The 17,752-nt window shown below is 41.0% G+C and overlaps 1 protein-coding gene across 4 annotated transcripts in view; it reads right to left on the bottom strand.

Moving 5' to 3' along the window:
- LOC127388327 (contactin-4) overlaps positions 1-17,752 on the bottom strand; it is a 287,077-nt gene that overhangs the window by 234,487 nt on the left and 34,838 nt on the right. For all 4 annotated transcript variants that reach the window (XM_051627708.1, XM_051627707.1, XM_051627712.1 and 1 more), the window contains exon 2: positions 17,390-17,434. The gene's annotated coding sequence lies outside the window, so the exon portion shown is untranslated. The remainder of the gene's footprint in view (positions 1-17,389; positions 17,435-17,752) is intronic.

Genomic DNA, 17,752 nt, shown 5'->3' with positions numbered 1-17,752 from the left:
CTCTTAAATGGAAATGAAGGCAAACACACTAGATGACAAACCCTCTGCACCACTCAGGCAAAACTGCACTGGAAGATTCTTTGTATTTCAAGTAAACAGAAAAAAAACCCCTACAAACCTACACACACTGCACCCATCCCAGAGGAGGATTTTGTCCTCATTGTCTCATTTTCTACCTCAGCAGACAAACCCCCCTGAAAAATTTAGACTTCAGCTCCTCAGAATGTAGAGAGAGAAAAGACTCGAGTTCAGCCTTTATCATTTCTGTTCCCAAATACCTGCCTTACCCTGACTCAGTTTCCTTGAAATAAACTTTAATGCTCTTTAATAATAGCCCTGCTAATGATGATGATTGGGAAGGGTCTGGTTTTAACAAGTACTTGAACATTTAGCATAACCAAAGCTTTTAGATGTAATTAGTGCTGAGCTGAATTCTGGTACGATACCAGTTATATCCAAATTCTTTTAAATGAACATTCAGATGCACCAGACAAAAGGACTGCAGGTTTAAAAGAAACTAGATTAATATTTTATTTTAAAACCATTTAATAATGCATCTGTGTAACTAATAAACACACAAAAATTCAAGTCTTTGCTAAGATAATTGACTGAAAAGATTCTTTTCTAACTTAGGAAGCACTGCACCAAGTTTCTCACCCACCACAGGAGGAGCAGCTGATGATGCAAATAGCCAGATTTGCAGGAAAAGAGCAGAGACCAGGGGTTCAGATACACAACTAACACAAAACACCAGCCCAGGGGTGCATGCTGATTAAGCACTGAAAGGCCAAGCATTTCAAATGCACTCATCCTTTCTAAAAGGTATTTAAGAGAATGTAAAAGCATCACATTTCCCAGAAAGCTTTCATATCCACGTTTTATACAAATGCTTCCTGAGCCCTCAGATACAGCAAGTTATAAAAAACCTTGGTAATATAGTTCTTGTTCCAGAAGCTGCCATTTTAAAATTGACACTTCTGTATTATAGAAATAAAGGACAGTGCTTTTGCTTTTATTCTTTTCAAAATACCTTGCATTTCTCTTGAAACCTATCAGGGAATTGCAGACGTTTCCAGGCATTAGTGTGAAAAGACAACAGCAAAGAAAAATTTCAGTCCCTTCATGCCACAAGTTGTAGCAGACATCAAGTTCTTGAAAGCCAAAGTAAAACCCAAAATGGCTCCAAATGCCCAATTTTAACATTAAACCCAAAGAAAACAGTAAAACTGGCCCTACTGGAAATTTTGCTTCTTTCAGCAGAGATTCTAGTCCATTAACAGCACCCAAAATTACCAATCAAGGGAAATATTCACAGTCCTGTGGAGCCCAGTACTATTTCCCTATAGATAAAAATCACCTCATATATAAGAATCTTTAATGATGCAAAAAGTTGCAGTAAGGATTTTCCAATGTTTAAGAAAGCTTGACTATTATTCTAGGGGATTTAATAGTGTTTAATCAATATGCAATTACATTTATTTACTGCATAAGATCTCTAGAGAATTAAATATTGAAAAAATATTAGATCTTGGTTTTTCCATAAAACAAAGGATTACTGTGACTTTTGAATACTTTTTAAAGGTGACAAATGTGTAATGAGTGAAAGAATTGATTTAAAAAAATCATATAAAGAACTTTGAAAACAGTTCAAATGAAGTCTTACAACTGTATTATGCTACCAGTGGTAAAAAATATACTTTCCTTCCATAATGTACACCTTCAGTGTTGGTGCATTAGAAATAAGACTCCATAATCTGTCATCCTAAGAAAGACATATGGTACAAATCCCCCTGCCTTTGCTGGGGTTTGGAACAAACCCAAAGCAACCTGTTGTCAGCAATTCTAAGCAATTATAGGGAAGGGATCATTACTGGATGAAGATTTAACCAAACAGAGCAAATGTTGAACTGTCAAAATGAAAAAAAAGATGAGCCATCAACTACTCAGACCTGAATTGTTGCAATTAGGTACTGAAGTATTTTCTGAATGCTTCTATATCCTTGCATAACCAATAAACATCTGGACTTTATTTTTGTATCTTCTTGTATCAACTTTATTATGTGGTTTATGTTTAACTAAGAAGTCTGCCCAAGCAAGTGCCTGTACTCAGTTTACATCATCTTGATTTTGGGGAAAGCTCATTAATTATTAGCAACACCCTTTGCTGGCTAAGCTTATTAGCTCAAGTTCTCATTCACCAATCTTTTGTACCACGGCACCAGCTAATTAGTTTGTGTCTAGCTAATTAAGGTCTGCCACCACCCACTAACCAGCTCTGACAAGCACAAGGCCTATTGCAAATTCCTCCACTCAGATCCAGCAGATTTCAGTCTTACAAGATTGATGGCCCATGCACTGGGACAAGCAGCACCTGACAACTTAAAAATCAGAAGTCTGTCAACCCCACAGGAGTTTCCTCAGATTAAGAAAAGGTACCTGGTGATTTTCTATTCTATTTTATCTCAAAATCATGCAGCCCCATGAAGTAGAGGTGCTTTTCCTCCTCAGTTTGATGACAAAAGAGTTTGGCAAAACTTATTATTACATAAACATCTGCTCCAGACTGCAAAGAGCTCTGCTCCATTTAAAAACCTTCCAAGATCCAGGACAGCTCTGCAGTGCCAAGTTTTCCCTTTCCAAGCTAAGAGAGAGATGGCTCTTATGGACAATTACCACCATTACCACACTTCCTATCACAAACAGCAGATTTTTTTTTGTTATTATTTTAGGTAACACTTTGAATCACTGTGCCACAGAGATGTGTGGGTGAGAGCCCCAGAGGTCACTCCTGCCCTTTACCAGCCCTTAAGCTTTGCTGAGGTTGTGAGCTACATTAAAAAAAAGCCCCACAAACAACAAATTTTCAGCATCCCTGGTTTCCTCCATCTGTATTCCCAACCTCTAGTTATCTTTAACTATAATTTGTATCATTAGCATTTTGTATATTTTCTCTGGGTGTTCACCCTTCCCTTGAGAAACACTCTGCATTAGCAATGATCAGCAAAACAGTAAAGTTGGGTGGATTCACTCCATAAGAGTTCCCAGAAAATGTACACACCTGCCAAAGAAAGTCTGGGTTTATTCAAAGCCTTTTTGATAAAAAAAGTAAAAAGATTGGAGAGTTCAGAACTTTCTGGCAGTTTCTGGGCCTTTAAAGTGACAGCTTTTCTTAAAACAGTCAAGCACTGAAGTGGTCCTTTTTCTGTGTAAAATGTCTCCAGACAGATGGAGGAGCAGCTAGGCTGTCCTTTAATGGCTTTCAAGACTGGGGTGAGATTTTAGATTATCTAATTAACTCAATCATATCCCAATTAACCTCGCATGATTCAAAGCCTGTTTGTACATCTGATGTGCAGCACAGCTACGTGCATACAAATAATACATTTATCCAAAAAAAATCCCCTGGGAAACAAAGTTTCATGTCTTGATCCAAAGTCCATTTGACCCAGTGGAAAAACACCATTTCTGAATGGGGCTCTAAGAGCAATTTGCATTATTTTTAGGGAAGATTATCTTAGGGCAAAGATTCTGAAACATACTTAAGAAATCTGAAGTACCACTCGAGGCCCAGTCACAAAAGATTTATGCAGATAAAATTCTCATTACAATCAGCAGGGGTTTGCTTTCATAATGAATATTTGAGTCAACTGATTGGAGTGCTCAACTTCTGAAATGGTTGGTGCACAAGATACTCTTGACTCTATGATTTCTCTGTAATGCTCCATAATACACAGCACTGATTTCTCAGGAACAAGCTATTGTGACAGGGCTGAAAGGGGTGCAAATGGGTCAAGTTATACCCAAAGTGGTCTGACTGTTCACTGCTTCTTCTCAAAGTCCAAATTGCTCATGCTGAAATGATCCTGGCCAAAGTTCTCATGAAGTGATGAACCAACTGCTGCAACTCTGAAATAGTACAGTTGGACCAGAATTGTTACCCTCTTGTTCAAATAAACTTGGAGAAGAAGAGCTGAAGAAGTTCTTGTCCTCTTAAAATCTAACTTAATTCACAGGCTGATAAAGATGTGAACCCTGTCACATAGAGAGCAGCAATAAAAGGAAGAGGAGTTACAGTTCGTAATAAGCAAATCCCACACTGCAACTTCTTAACAGGCTGTGTCATCCTCAATGGATCATAACATCCATCTACTGATTTTAATGAACCAAGAGCAAATTACAGCTGTCCCATAAAAGAATTCCTAAAAACATGGCTCCACACGTTTATATTAGGCTGCCTAGAATTCCCAGCATATAAAGAAGTTGCACAGAATGCCATTGCAATGGATTTTATTGGTTGCAGAAACCACTGAACTGTCCTAGGATGATTTTAGAATCTGATTATGTCTGTATACAAACACCCACCAAAGCTTTCAGGCACAGGCACCTTACCAGTGTGACTCCACCTAAGTACATTTACTCCATGGAGTTAGAGCAGCAGAAAGAATCAGGATCAGACTCGACTCCAGAGGTTCTTAAATTTTAACACAACACAGATCCCAGTCTGGACCTGTGGGGAATGCTCTGTATGTACTATTGCCCTCCCTGAAATCCCAATAAAACAATTTTGCCAAAGCCAAGGTAAAGTATTTCTGTCTTCTCTCCCCCATTTCTTCCTTCTTCCCCATGGTCCAACATACATCCTACTCTGCTACAGCTCCTTGCTGAGCTGCCTTGCCAACTGAATCACTAGAAACAACATTGCTGTAGTTTTTAGTTTAGTTTTGCTTATTTAAATAGGTTACTTATTTAAATAGGTTTACTTACTTAAATAGGTTACTAGAAAGCTTGCATACCCTTGTTTCCTCCTTCCCCCGCAAAAAAAAACACAACAGAAAATAGTCCTCATATATTCTTATATTTAAACAAGCTCAGTAGATTAATTAATGTATTTAGTCCCTGGAAAGCCTCTAAGTTCTGTCTAGCAGGAAGTGGCCATGAAATTCTTTTTTTTTTCTCTCCATAATTAGGCATAATAATTAGCACAATAATGCCCTTGTTAACATCCCTAATTATATGCAACTAGTACATCAGTACCTCCTAGAAGGAAGCAGGTTACCTTTCCCTCTCATCGGGCTGCCTGCATCCCCCCAGGCAGCATCCCACTTGCTGAGCAAGGACAGACGGCAGGAGCCAGGCTGGCATGCAAATCAAAAAGAAAAGCTCTTTACCCTAAAATAGCCCTAACATAAAAACTACTTACATAAAAAGTAATGAAATAGCTCCCAGCCAGGCAAAAAAACCCCAAACCAACCAAAACCAAAAAAAAACAACGTTCAATAAACCCAATGCATCAAAAGCACCAGCAGGTTCCCTCAGTCCTGAAGTTTTGCCACTTGCTCTTTGGGACTAGAGCTACTCATTAATCAGCTCCAGCACTGGCTGGGGGGTTTGCCTGGGGTCTGACGACATGATCTCGGGGACCACTTACATTTTTACTGCATATTGCCATGTCACCAAGCTGTTCAGATTAGCTCTGCTGGGAGACTGTCTCATTCCAGGAATAGAAATTAATTAATCAGTATATTTTCCACCCCCGTGCCAGGAAAAACATCCCTGATTAAACTGGTGTACTGAAGGTTTTCTGCAATCACTGCTGACACCACTATTGATTAAATGAAAACCTTGTGAGCACTCACTCAGTTTATAGGTGTATTTGTTTCACTCCTCTCAAGCTCCTCTCTTTTAATTAAAGGGTATTTTCTAGACACACTGATTATTACACATTGGAAGCACCTTTGTAAATCTAAGGCCACTCCCTTTTGAAAGAGCAGTGCTCCATAGATGATGCCAGTACTTAACTCCCCAGCTCAGATTCTTACAACTTCAGTCTAGCACAAAGCTGGCCCTGGAGGTAAATAGGTGTTGAAGCTCCAAATACAGCTACAACCTTGCTCCTGGGCAGGAAAAGTGCCTCCCACAAGGCCAGGCTGAAGAGTTGGCGCATCTGTAACTAAACCTCCCGCGACTGCAAGCCTGGCAGGCTTTGCATCTCACTTGGACCACGCTCCCCATTCTCAGACAATTTCTACCCAATAAAAGCACATTCAAGCAAACAACGGGTGCTCTTGCCTCCCTCCAAAGCAGCTGGCAGGAGAGCCTCACCAGCTGAGACTTCATAAAGCTGAGATGTGAACTTGCCCAAGGGGTGGGACCCTGAGCCCTTCCCCTCCAAAGGTGTTACAGTCCCTGCTACCACAGAACATCCAGTATCAAATTATCTCATCCCTTCCTGCTGCTGTGACCCAGAGGGCCTTTAAGAAATGGAAAGTTAACTGGGCTGGATCACATACTACTGCCACCGCAGTGTAGCCACCACTGCTATTCCTAATGCCTCAGGTCTAGGAAACACCACCTTTCTCTGCTAGACACACCAAATGATGCATATACTTGGTAAAAATCATGTCCTAAGTTTGCAGTATCATAGGTAACATTTTGATAGTCACAACATATTTGATGCATTGTTGGTGCATTTGATGAGAAAAGAATCCTGACATCACGCTCACCTGCACCTTTCCGTGTCTTGGTGCTTTCCTTGGGATCTTCATGGAGACAAACATTCACCGATTCATTTTGAAAAGATTAATCATCACACATTCTAAGGAAATCATGCCAAATTAGCCCAATAATTACAAGTTGTGAATTATGTGGTCAAGCCTGATAAATGGAGAACAGCACAGAGCTTTAAACACCCTTTTCCCCACATACCTCATTTATTGCCTAGTATTTTACCTATTGCACAAATGCATGTCTATGCTTTGGAAAGAAAATTCATATACACCTACATTTTTTAGCCATTTTGCCCTTTTTTAGCTTGCCAAAGCTGCACATTTCTTCTGAAGATGCCTAGAATGTTTTCAAACCCTGATATGAATAACTTAGTGGTGTTGTGTTGGGCAACCCTAATTTAAGCACTCACTACAGACCCAATTAGTCCCTCTGTAACAATGCCAAACAGATTTTCTTAATAAAGCAGAACATATCACATCTAATATTTCTCTAAAATGCAGCATTTTAACCCTGTCACTTGGTGTTACTAACCCTCAACTTTGAAAAGGGAATTCTGAAATGTTTTTCCCCAAGCATCACTGGGAGAACATGGGACAGAATCACTCTGTACAGGTCAAGTGACAGGGATTCACATCTGCTGGATACGCAGTAGGTCTGGCTGCTGCACACTAGCTCAGGGAGGTCCTAGAAGACCCATGGGACAGGAGCAGGCAGGAGCACACAGGGATGGCTCCACAAGCTTCTCTCCTCCTGCCTGGAGCAGCCCCCTCACCTCTGCTGTCTCATGGCTAGACCTAAGTGAGCAGCAGACAGCTGTCAGGAACTCTGTATCTTCATCATGCTCTTGTTAATATTTTAATTTCTTCCAGCCCAGATGGCTTCATGCCTTGGTTAAGGCTGGGACATGCCTGAGTGCTTGCAAGCTGAGGCTTTCAAAAGAAGTGACATGGGGAACCAGGAGAAGAAAAACACCGCACAAGTGGTGATAACATTTGTTCTTCTGAAATTTCTCAAAGTCAGCAACCAGAAATCCTGCCAGATGTCCATGTGATGTGGTGACTGTGTTCCAACACCTCTGTCTGCATTGGTCACCCACTGCAGGAATCTCCCATGAATTTTGTCACACCTTGTTCTGGCTCTCCTGGAGCCGAGGACATCACATCATTGAATTGTAAGGGTTGGAAGGGACCTTAAAGATCATCTAGTTCCAACCTCCCTGGCATGGGCAGGGACCAAGGTATCACATGGCACTGGCAAAGTCTTCAGCCAAAGTGGGAGAAGCGGACTCAGGTTTGCACAGTTCAAACTAAACATTTGTGGGATAGAAACCAATCCACATAGATATAACCTAGAAGATACAAGTCCAGCAGGTTTTGTCTGTGGGGTGGATCACAAGCTGATCCCAGAAAAAAAGAGCAAGTGACATGGGGGACTGCTGCTGTGTCCTCTCTGACAATGATAATCCAAGATTCTTCTATTCTATATATAACATGCTTACAGTGGCTATGAGGGGGGAAAAAAAAAAAATCAAGCAGTGCACTAAGTCACTTCAGATAACAAGCAAATAATTATATTTTTGGTCTTTATTTCAAGCAGATTAATCAAAATGAACCATTTTGGTTTTCATGCCTATATAAATAAGTATCAATCTTTTGCTAACAACCTCTAGTCAATACTCTTCTGATAAACTCACATAAGCATTTTAGAGCAGAATAAAACCCCCCCACATTTTTATAGCCATAAGGAGAATCCCACACAACTTCTGAGTAACAGGATCCACCTGCAAGACCAGTTGATCCAGTCAGTGCTCACATTTTGCACCCCACACATACCAGGGATCTACCCTTCCAGACCTGGACATGAGCCAGAATCCTGCAACACACACTTCTGGCTCACATGTGCTTCATTGTAAGTGTACAACTCCACAATGAAGTTTGGCATTCCCTAAGCAGAGGGCAGTATTACATCAGTAAATGGTTATTAAAGTTGCCTAATCTACAGTATGTGAAGTGACATTTCTGCAGCCTAAGGATACATATTCCAGTTACCTGCTTTATATTTGTTTATCTATGAAGCTTCAGAAACTACAGCTATATTCAATTACTGCAGAAAATTATAAACAGAAAGCATCCCAGTCTCCTCCTCCCCACACACACTTTGCTAAGAAAATATCCTCTTAAGCCTGTATTGCTTTGACCAAGTCCTTTTCCTAACTCCTTTCTCAAAGCTAATCCCAGAAGGTTTGCTCTGCTCGCCTCGTTGCACGTCATAATTACCAGATCACTAATACACACGTGGGGGCTACTCTGTCTACTGTTACTCTCTAAACCTTCCCATTCTCCTGCTCCTCATGGAGCTGGCACTGCAACCCATGAACAAGAACTACTGAGCTTCCCTTTGATTCCATGATGCTTCTTCTGGCTCCCACAATCCCAAAGCACTCTGCTGACGTCGCCCCCTTAACGGAAAAGTTGGAGCTGAAAAACCTGCCAAGAGATAACATTCACCAGCGAAGTCTCAGCCCTCAAACTTTTCCTGATGCTTTGACATTTGCGGAACATTCCGAAGCCGCTTGCTCACACCGAGGCGTTACTCTCCACCAGCGAGGCACTTCAGATGGCAAGTATTATCAATTCCTAACTGACATCTTCCACTAAATGGAACATTTAATTAATTTGGTCCTAGGCCAGTCTGATCTCTTTTGCTTGCATGAAGATGAACACAACTCGTAACTCTTTGGCCCTATTTCTTCTTCTCCTCCTCACCCCTAAAAGGAACTTTAGTTGTTTACAGAACAGATACAAGAAAACCCAAGCTGGTAAGGTGACACATCATTAGTTAAAAACACACCATGGCATAAAGAGCTTTAGTGCAGAGAGAGCAGTGGAATGCAGAATTACACAAAAATGGCTTAGGAAGGAAAATGAAAGTCATCTGGAAACCAAGGATGTTTTTTCTCCTGCTGGCTGTAGCAGAGGAACAAGAGGACTGCAGCCACTGTGTGTGTTACTACAGAAAGTGAGCTTGGTGCAATTAAATGAGTTGAAAAATACAGCACAAGGGGTTACAAAAAGGCTTGAAACATCTCTAAAAGGCAGACAGTAAACACAGGGCATGGGGGTGTACAGCAGGAAGATCTCAAAAGATAAAAAATCCAAAAGCCTACGAGAGTGTAAAAACTGCAGGTCACAGTTCACATAACCAAAGACAATGTGATTTGTGACTTACACTAAATTGCAGACATCACAAAAGACAACACAATGGAGATCCAGCAAAGACAAGAGCACCTCTGTGGGAGGTTCACAGTGCAAAACCCCACAGAGCCCTTGGTACATGCCCCACATATGCTCTGGCAGAGGCACACTGTGAGTTCGGGCAGTAACAAAGGGATGCCCACATCTAGTCCAGACCCACAGCTCTGTCTGAACACCAAAGCACCTGCCAGACCTGAGCAACACTCCACCAGGGAGAGAAACAACACTTCTCCTGCTTGAAGGTACCTGTAACACTGCAGACCAACTTCAAGCTGCTGCAGATCCCTGGCACCTGAAGCAGCATGCCTATGTCCACATTTCCCTGAGGAAAGACAATATGGCCAGAGGTCCTCATAAAAAGATCTTACACCTTGGTTACAAACAAAGCCCACATTCATGCAATTCATTTTGAAAACTAGCAGATGAATTTTAATGAGGTAACACCCATCCACACTATGCACACCACAACCACAAGCCCTTCTGCTTTCACAGTCATGGGATGGTTTGGGTTGGAAGGGACCTTAAAGATCATAAAATCACAGAAGGTTGGGGCTGGAAGGGACCTTGAAGCTTCTCTAGTTCCCTGCCATGGGCAGGGACACCTCCCACCAGCCCAGGCTGCTCCAAGCCCCATCCAACCTGCCCTCGATCACTTCCAGGGATGGGGCAGCCACAGCTTCCCTGGGCAACCTGAGCCAAGGTCTCATCACACACCTAATTCAGGACCCTCTCTGCAGGAACAGCTGAGACTTCAGGGTCTGCATATAACCACATTCATCCCCAATTTCTGTGTAACTTAAACAGAATCTGTAATTAGTGCACAAACATGGAAGTCTCAAAAGGATGCTGAAGAAAGAAGTCTACTGCTGAGTGCCAGAAACCAGGGTCTCATACTTCTCGGCAGGTCAGTCATTCCCTCCTTTTATCTTTCTGGTTTAAAATCAAGCCTAGCCAAGCTAATCAATGTAACCCCCATGACAAACTGATAAGAAACACTGCAGCTGGCTATGAAATGGTAGACAATGTGCAACAGAAGTCAACCATGTGGGGAAAACAATAATAGACACTAGGGTGGGTTTTCACACACACTGGTGTGTGAATAAGAAGCACGTGAACTGACCCCAAGCAAGGCTGTACTGAGTCAGATCAGGGAGGAGCTCATCCCAGGAGCCTGCAAACTGCTTTGGATGCTTGAATGCTAAAGATTGAAAAGTTTGTTGTTGTATAAAGAAGTTATGAGCAATATATTCTTGTAGCAGTATCAAAAGGAACAATTACTTATGAGACTGTCAACAGTGAAGGCTGAAGTTCAGGTTCGAGTGGTATAACAATGTGCAGCCTCCTACAGTGCTGAAGGTCGTCAAGAAAAAGTGAAAGATGCTAGAAGGGCCATTTTACAGTGGGAGAAAGAGAAGTAGCTCTAATCATCAGCCTCTGAAGTTGTGGTGTAATTCTAGGAGAACAGACTGTGGCAAAACCTAAACAAAAACAAAGAAAACAGGACACATCTGTTCTGTATGAAAATGCTTCTTTCCGTCTGCTTCCCGAGGAAGAAAAAACACTTCAAGGGCTGTGCTGAAGATAACATCTTGTATCAAAGCAGGTGATGCAGGAGAATCGTGCTATTTCTTGTAGAATGAGAGGAACAAAGATTAAGGGGAAAATGAGGAAATAAGAAATCTTTGAACTACTTTGAAGTAGGGCACCACAAAGCTGATCCAAATTCCTGTTAACTTTTGTAGGGCATGAAACAGTTTACTGAACCATATGGCTCCAAATTCAGGAAATACTAATAGTGGGCAGCTCAGCTATTGAGAGAAGTGCATTCCAGGAAGGGACAACTAACACATTGCTGCCTGCTCATACCTGGGAATAAGCTGGAAAACACAGAACTAATATTAACAGCGCTACAGGAAAGACTTGATGGAAAGGAGTTGTGTTTTGTGAAGAGGGGTGAAAATAGTGATGGTGAAACTAAAGTGATAATTTCTAAAAGATTTAAGAGGCAAGGGAGCTCAAGTGATGAAGACAGACCAGAAGGAATTACATACTGGAGGCCTAAAAAAATTAGTCATGTTCCGATTCCTTCTTTGTGCCACATGGTGTATTGAGGGCAGCTGCCACTCAGGGAGTACTGAAATAACAGCATTTTACTAGAAAACTGAGCAGGGCAGTTGCACTACATCATCTCTACAGATCCCTTCCATACTCAACTGTTCTATGAGAACAGAACTTGCAACATTTTTTGCATTAAGTTCTATCATTAAAAAAAAAAGTGAGAAATTGAAACTAAAGACTTGTCTTCAAGTAAGGAGCCAAAAACATTCTTGGTAAGATGGTACAAATAGGTACAACAATCAGGTTGTATGAAGTAAGCAAAAAAGATCCCATTTTCCTTCTCAGGAAGGACACTAACTTCAACTGAGCTCCTAAGTGTCAGAAAATAAGAATCCAAACTCAGTACTCAGTAGGTGTTGGGGAAAATGCATCTGTCTATGAGTAAACACAGAATCATGTCATCCCCAAACTGTCACTCCAGCATTTTTCAGGAGCTGTACACTCATTTAAGTACCCCTTGAGGCACCAGCCCCCACGAGATACAGGATGACAAATGCACCACCTCAAACAGCAAATCCTACTGTGATTTTAATTGAATTACAGCAGCCATTTTATTTTTCACAGAGCCTCTAGACTCTGTGTCACTCACTTGCTTCCAGTGATTCAGCAGTTTATTTCTAAATACACTAATCCCTCCATAAGACAGTTTCTCATTCCTTTTAAGTAGTGCTTCTGACAGCAGCTACCTATATCTTTGTTGTTTAAGGCTCTCCCTTTTTCATTCAATAGCAGCAGTTTCTGAGACATGCTGCGTTTAAGACTATACCACTTCTACATCCACAAGGCGGCTCCATCTTTCAGCAGCTCAGGGATTCTGTTCCTCCATTTACTCTTCCCCCATACCTTCAAGCTCACCTGATGACAGTGCTGCAGAAATTAAGAAAGGACAGAAGAAAGGAAACCCGAAGGCCAGAGGATCAGCAGCACTGACACCAGCCTACACACTTAAGCCATCTATAACATGTTCTTCACATCTGGAAAATTCACATTTACTTGGCTATTTACAGGGGACTCCCAAAACCCTGTCAACTGGCTATTTTAGCTGCTAGCCTAAAGGGTGCAAAAAGTTTAGTTAAAAAGGAATAAAAAGGCAAATTAGGCAAAAGCAACTGGCAGGACCTGCCTCTGCCAGCACAGGCAGTGAGGAAGCATCAGCCATGCAGTTGCACAAGAATGCCTTTGAATCAGGGGTGATACATCTTGAGCCAGTTATTTAAGCAATGGCTTAAAACATACTCAGTTTAGTGACTCTTTATTGTAGTAATGAGCAGTTTAAAAATATCAATGCTTTTGCCCATAATCATCCAACAGCCATTAGCTGTTTATCTCAGAAAATTAATCCTCAAAGGGTGACCCTCATGTCCAAAATATGCTCTCAGTCATGACGAATGATTGATAACTTCTTTCAAACTAGTCCACAGAACCACTTTTAGTGGCATTTTATCATCAAAGTTACTTTTCCCTTAATCAAAGGCTAATGCAACATGAAATCCTTAAATACGGGCTGCACCACAAGATAAAGTCAGCAACCTTGAAAAGGCTGGAAAATAGCAATTTGCACACACAAACACGAGATTTAGAACTGCCATCATAACCTGCATCATCAATCACAAGCAACAGGGGCTTTAACTGGACTATTTTCAGAGTATATTAAACTTCATGACATTTTAACCTTCTTGTAAGGCCATGGTAATCTCTTTACAATATCAAACAAGTGCAGGAGACCAGATTTGCTCCTTTCAGAATTATTCTTTGCAGCATATTTCATAAATAATAGGCATTCCTGCCTTACCAGACGTTCCTTGATGTTATTTTCAGCCCCATATACCCTCCCAGGGAACAGAGACAACAGATATCTTCATGCTTATTCCAAAAGACAATACACTCTGGAAGTCTGGTGAGAGAAGGCCCTTGCTGAGATCAGGCCCATCTCTCTAGATAATGGCTCATCTTCCAAAACCTGTTTCCAAGGCAGAGATCCAGGAACTGGCCCGTGACTTTTAACATAAATTTATTACTGGTTTTGGATCCGATTGTTATTCTTGTATTCATCATGTTCTTACAAAGAAACTGAAATAATGAGTACTCCATCCTATATGTTGCTGGTACAAAAGAAAGAACAATCACAAGCAAAATGCTGCCCCTGCAATAATTAATTATAATCCAAGTTACATGTATCCAAAAGTTGTCATTTCATTCTCCTGTAAAATGAGCAAACCATCTGAGGTGCAGCATCAAGGAGAGCTGAGACTGCTCATCTTTTAAAAGAAACCACTAAATCCACCATGAAATGGCAATTTTGCTAATTCAGTTTTACAAATTACTTTAGAACAATTGATTCTGTTTTAATTGTTCAGGCTTTCCACACAGAGGGGAGCACTGGTGACATGAGAAACCCAACTAATATGAGAGAAGTGTAGAGAAATAGGGAAAGAGTAGATGCCACAAAGGCAGATATCTGGCAGTAAGGAGCTTAGGGATCATTAGAACCATTGAGGTTGGAAAAGAGCTTTGAGATCATAGAGTCCAACCACAAACCTAACACTGCCAACTCTACTGCTAAACCATGGCCCTAAATGCCACATCTACATGTCTTTTAAATACCTCCAGGGATAGAAGGAGGACAGGTATTTTTTATGGATCTTGAGAAGCAGATGAATGCCTGGAGAACACTGACATCTCCCATCTTTGAAGGAGTGATCTAAAAAAGCTAAACACAGTAAGCCTATATCCAGTTGGTCCTCTTGGTAAAATGCCACTAACAGGGACCCACAGCACTTCCAACTGAGCACATTCCTGCCTGGAATGAGCAGGAGTTCTCTACATTCAAGGAGCAACCAGCTACAACACACAAACATTCACAAGCAAATGGAAGTTACCACATCACTCCTGGATGCCAGTGGAGGTAGTAAGGCCCTACAGTTTCAAACCATGCCATAATTAACTGCTGCCCAGACTCTAAAGCAGAAATTCATTACAATTTTCTTCCACAAAGCTCTTACCCAGCAGATGGAGGATTCCTGTGCAGGCAAGGACATTTCTCTAATGCAACTGTACAGTGTCTCTGATAATATTTCTAATTAAAATTGCACTGTAAGCCTGGCTGTTGAATACAATGAACAGGTGCTACAAGCTTTCTAAGATGACTGTTAGCCTGTAGCTGTTTTAATTAGCTTGACAGGTAATAAAGTAGAATTTTATAATTATACCTATTACAATGCACAATTGTTTCCTTTCAAATCTGTACTTACTGAGTCAGTGAGGGAAACAACAGCCACTTTTGGTTCAGCAGACCAGAAGCTTCCTCCATGCCTTTCTTATGGCTTAGCAAGCACTGCATGTGGTTGTGTGGGTTTTAAATCCTTCCCTGGGAGCTGAAATGTCTATAAAACTGGAATCTGCAGTCCCCTGACATTTAGTGTCAAGCATAACAAGGTGTGTAAGCCCTCACTGGCCTGAGAAGTGTGCTGAGCTTGAAGGCACAAGGCTGGACCTCAAGGTACGGTGCTGGCCAAGAGCCCCATCAACCATGGGCAGATTTTTGACAGAAAATGTGTACAAGTTCTCTGCCCAAGATACAGAATCACAGAATTGTTTTGGTTGGAAAAGACCTTTAGGACCACCAAGTCCAACCTCTAACCCAGCCCTGCCAAGGCCACCACTAAACCATGTCCCTCAGCACCACATCTACACAGCTTGGATCAGATTGCTGTTCTGACCCTCCTTCCCATACACCCCAAGAACTCAATTCTGGCTTGTGGTCCCACAATCAGACCTAATCATCACCCACTGAACTTCAGCATTTCTGTTCACCAAGTACCCTCCCACACTTTGCTTTTATCAAACACCACTTCACTTAATTCCACAGCAGTTCTATCACAGAACTGAGGCATTTAACACAAATTCTGATCACATTCTTGCTAATGAGCAGTGCTTACTAAATAGTTACATTGTTCTGAAAACAGAAAGCAATTTCCATTCTCCTGCCTGTAGTGGTGTCAGCATTTGCAAGCCATTTCTGCTGTGCCTGTACCTGTCTATTCCAGTCCTTCACACTTGCTGTCACACCAGTGCTTAAGGCTTTGGAATGCTGAACACAAGTCTGCAGCCTAAAAATAATATCCTGAGATTTGATCCTGCACTTCTGATTCAGGCTCAATTAATCAAGGTTGCCTAACTCTTCAGAAGTACTTTTCATCAGCAGATTGAAAACACTTTCCAGATGAATCAGGTATCAGTGTCTCCTCCTTACTATGGGGAATCCAAAAATGAGATTTCACCTACAAAAGGGCTTTGAGGCTAATTTTGTACTGTCCAAAGGGATGAGGAGTCCATTATTCAAAGTTATCTCTCATCTTAAGAAATAAACTTTTCCTTTCACACCACTAGAAGGTGATATATATCACAACATTTATTATACTGCCTTTGAAAACCTCACACAGAGACAGCTTTGCAGATTTCAGAGCATTCAGGCTAAATTGGAATAGTTTACTTGATCTACAGCTGTAATTCAGTTTGCATTGTAAACACCATCCCAGACTGAGGAGAAACTTCTGAATTACTCCAAGGAAAACAATGAAAAAATTAAATATTTTGATCAGAAGTCATCTTTTAACGTCTCTGAACAGGGCAAACATGCCTAAAACTAAGGAGGAAGACCACATGTCACTTGTAAATATTTCATTGTAAGCTCTGAAAAGGTTTTGTTCTCTTCTGGAGATAATATCATTCATATTTTAAAGTATATTTGTTCTTTGATAGAAACTTTATCCATGGAGATTGGCTACGTGGAAGCCAAGCTTGGTGGGGCAGTTTTGGGAGAGGACAAAACCAACACAGCACATGCCAAAGAGCAAGTTCTTCCACACTTAAATCTATGTTTCATACTTGATACTGTTCCAGAAAAAACCTACAGGATCACTTCAGGATATACAGGACAAAACCCACCTCTCAGCTAACACCACTGCCTTACTAGGACATTCAAGCTGAGGTGCCATTAAGAAAAGTTGACTCAAAGAAGCCCCACAGGTTGGTTTGACTAACTCAACAGCACAGTCAATTAGTTGATGATTAATTAAAAAAAAATTTTAAAAGTCTCATTACAAGAAAAATAAGAGCAAAACCAGAAAAAACCCACTGCTGATCACAAGATAGCAATATTCTGTTGCAAAAAGATTCACTCTTGATGTTAAATACATTCTTTTAAACAATGTGTTGTTCACAAAACCAGCTTTCTGAAGGCAAGCTGTTCCATGCTTTCTACAGAGCTTCCATGTGGAATTGCCTAAATGCAACATATAAACCTTAAGAACTTAAATGCAGATTTCTGACCTATTCTTTAAAAAGGTAAACAAAACCACTGTCAACATACTGAGAAACTATAGAGCAGATTCTTTAGTCTAAGGCACAAACAATGAAAAGAAAATTTTCACAGTCAATGCAATGATGTTAGGAAAGAAGATTAATACTAATTTTAATTTATTGGTGATACTAATTTAAGGAACTGTTACCTTCTCCAGGGCACAATAGGTGGCCTTCAGTCAGATTTCCAATACCTGAAAGTAGAAATTTATAAAGAAAGTCAGTTAAGCTGATATTTTAAGTCATTACATTATTATCCACACTAACTTATTTTGCAGAGAAAGAGGCTGTCTTTGATCACTTTTAGTTGGCTGTTTCCAAAGTGCAATTAAAAGCAGTAAATTAGATACTCTACAGAATTTTTCCACCACTCGATTCCCACTTTCCCTCCACTCCACCAAGGACTCCCTGTCCAAGCCCCCCAGCCGTGATGTCCCATCTACCAGCCTGTTGCTCACTGCAGACTCCATGTCACACTGGGGTTCAGCCATTCCACCTGGGACTTCTTAAAT

This window comes from Apus apus, chromosome 9, assembly GCF_020740795.1.
Source record: "Apus apus isolate bApuApu2 chromosome 9, bApuApu2.pri.cur, whole genome shotgun sequence".
NCBI lineage: Eukaryota > Metazoa > Chordata > Aves > Apodiformes > Apodidae > Apus > Apus apus.
Note: the sequence above shows the minus strand (reverse complement) of the source record. Positions and strands in the feature narration are given on the sequence as shown.